We start from the raw sequence: 3,740 nt of genomic DNA on the forward strand, positions 1-3,740 counted from the left end.
CCCTATTCCGACTGTGGATTACTGTGTTTAATCGCTCGTCGCCCATTTATATCTCATTTGCTACCTCCCCACCATTAACACTGCATTCCACACTTTTTCGTATAGACCCAGTTCACTATTTGTCTATATACTGATTTTTTCCCTACATTTATTTTATCCCAACGTACATTGTTATGAACTTGCTATTTAATTAAACAATCGTACACTTTCTTGTTAGAAATCAATATCTCATGCAACAAGGATGCAGTGTCTCGTTATTCGTCAAACAAAATCGTTTTGTTATTGTCCAATATTTTCAGCACGATTATTAAACATTTATTTATTTATTTATACACTGACAAGTCAGAAATTCTACCCACTTGGAATATAAATTGATTTGTATAGATTTTTAAATATTAATCAAAATTTCACGTTTTTTAACGTTTAATAATTGAGTCTTTGTTTAAACAAGTTTTTAAAAAATTGTAAATTGCTAAGGAAAATGAAAAACCCAAGGAACATATCTCACATATTTAGTATAATTTAAAAAAAAATTCTACCCACTTCCAATGTAACATGATTTGTACGGATTTTTATATATTAATCAAAGTTTCACTTTTTTAACGTTTAATAAATGAGTCTGTCTAAAAAGGTAAAAAAGTGTAAATTGCTATGGAAAATGAAAAAACCAAGGAGTATATCTCACATATTTTCTATTCCAAAAAAAAAAAAAAAAATTCTACGCACTTGTAGTATAACTTGATTTGTACAGATTTCAATATATTAATCGAAGTTTTACTCTTGTAACGTTTAATAATTCAGACTTTGTCTGAAAAAGTAAAAAAAAAAAACTAAATTGCTAAGGAAAATGAAAAACCCAAGGAACATATCTCACATATTTAGTATAATTTTTAAAAAATTCTACCCACTTGTAATATAACTTGATTTGTATAGATTTTAATATATTAATCGAAGTTTTACTTTTGTAACGTTTAATAATTCAGACTTTATCTGAAAAAGTAAAAAAAAAAAAACTAAATTGCTAAGGAAAATGAAAAACGCAAGGAACATATCTCACATATTTTTTTCTACACATATTCTGTCCACTTGTAATACAACGTGATTTTTATAGATTATTGTATATTAATCAAAGTTTCACTTTTTTAACGTTTAATAACTGAGTCTTTGCCGGAAAAAGTAAAAAAAAAATGTAAATTTCTAAGGAAAATGAAAAAACCCAAGGACCATATCTCACATATTTTGTATTCTAAGAAAATTCTACCCACTTATAATATAACGTGATTTGTATAGATTTTTATATTGTAATCAATGTTTTACTTTTGAAACGTTCAATAATTGAAACTTTGTCTAAAAAAGTAAAACAAAAAAAAATTGTTAAGAAAAATGAAAACTCAAAGACCGTATCTCACATCTTTTGTATTTTGAAAAAAAATTCTACCCACTTGTACTATAACGTGATTTGTATAGATTATTATATATTAATCAAAATTTCACTTTTGTAACGTTTAATAATTAGGTCTTTGTTCAAAAATGTTTAAAAAAAATGTAAATTGCTAAGGAAAATGAAAAAATCCAAGGACCATGTCTCACATATTTTGTATTCTAAAAAAATTCTACCCCCTTGTAATATAACGTGATTTGTATAGACTTTTATATATGAATCAAAGTTTCACTTTTTTAACGTTTAATAATTGAGTCTTTGTCTAAAAAAGTAAAAAAGTGTACATTCCTAATGAAAACGGAAACAAACTAAGGACTATATCTGACATATTTTGTATTCTTAAAAAATTCTACCCACTTGTAATATAACGTGATTTGTATAGATTTTTATATATTGATCAAAATTTCACTTTTTTAACGTTTAATAATTGAGTCTTTGTTTTAAAAAAACTGTAAATTGCTAAGGAAAATGAAAAACATATCAGACATCTTTTATATTCTTCAAAAAAATTCTACCCGGTTGTAATATAATTTGATTTGTATAGATTTTTATATATTAATCAAAATTCACTTTTGTGAATTATACAATTCTTATTAATTTCTTATTATTATACGTTCTTATTATACGTCTCATAATTGAGTCTTTGTCTAAAAAAGTTAAAAAAAATTGTAAATTGCTACTAACTCGGATGGCAATATCCTCATACCTGATGGAACATCCACCAACAAGGGCCATACCACGCGCAACATCCTCAGCACTAAGTGGCACTTTTAAGTTTAAAAATTGAAATTAAGAATACAAAGATGAAAACTAAACAGTTTAATTCTTCATAATTCAAATGAGACTGAATAAACTTTTTAAAATCCGTAAAAAGTAAACACTGAAAAATCATTCACCCTTGTTTTGGATTAAGGATTAAGCGTGTCCCTCTAATTGGTATGCCCACTTTAAAACATAGCATAAACAAATTTTTATTGGTAAAAGCGTTGAGATGGGATTAAGTTTAACTGTGATTGAAATTATATAAACGTTTATTCCGCATGATGTGTTACAGCTGTCAGGTTTGGTATCAGAGGTTTGAGGTAATAGAACCTTATTTACGTTGCCTTCTGGTAATCCAAATTATCTCCTTTATTTGAAATAGCAACAGACTTAGTGTTTGTTTACACACTTAAGCCTCATTTATCCTTCATAACAAAAGTGATGCTTTTTGTCGAACATTAGGTTTTCAAGAATCACAACACTGGGAATAATTAAGTCTAATTCCCATTGGTTTGCTCATTGGACATTTGTATTTAACAAATACAATCTAATCTCTCATTTACCTTGAAAACAATTGGGTATTCATTTTTCGGCTCTCCTCTTCAGGATTGCTTCTCAGCATCGGGAAGGTTGATTACTACGGGTTCCAACATCCTCACACTTGTCTCTTCACAAGGAATTAGAAGCTTCATCCATGTTCGATTTCCAAAAGCCTAATTTTGACGGTCTTTCCTTGCGTGAATTAAGATGGTTTTTAAGCTGAGATGTGAGGTTTTACATGATAATTCAGCTGTGTGGAGTAGGGGTAACTTTGGTATATGCACCCTAAGCAATTCTCGTTCCATCTAGATTTTCACTTTCTGGCAAACTGCTCGATTTTGGGTGAGATTCGGCTCTTATACCTTGTTTTAATATCCCAAGAATTGAACTAATGCGGTTCTTGAATGACTCAAATTCGGTATGCTATACATGTTTGTAGCTAAACATACGAATTGAATCAAGAATGTAATTTTTCATTGTTATAAACCGATTAAAATTTTGGGTATAGTCCTCTATTTTAATACTTATTTTTATTGAATTTTTTGAATTTTAAATTTCATGTATATTATATGCTTTGTATTTTAGTTTATTTTTTGTATATTTTTTTTGTCTTCTCTCTTCTCTGAACTGCATACACTGTTTGTAAACTATGTCTAGCCGACGGATCGGACGATTCGCTTTTGCTCTTCAGTAACGTAAAAAGTTTTAATTTTTAATTTTAATTTTGTTCCAATAAAGCAAAGGTTTATTCCCAGCTTAAAGGCAACCATTCTTAAAAAATTATTTACAAATATTGCTTTTATTATTTTGTGATTTGTTTAAGAGTCAGAAATCACCAGAAATCTAATAAGGGACGGACCAGGTTGGTGGGATCTAGGATTTGGACCAAACTTTTTTGGTGTTTCTAAAATCCAAAATACTGGATATGTATCTCTTCTTGTGAATTGGCCTTGGTTTCGCCAAAATATTTTGCACGTTGAAATTTTCGTTTTTTTCA

This window comes from Cimex lectularius, unplaced genomic scaffold (genome assembly GCF_000648675.2).
Source record: "Cimex lectularius strain Harlan isolate CLEC.00 unplaced genomic scaffold, Clec_2.1 scaffold77, whole genome shotgun sequence".
NCBI lineage: Eukaryota > Metazoa > Arthropoda > Insecta > Hemiptera > Cimicidae > Cimex > Cimex lectularius.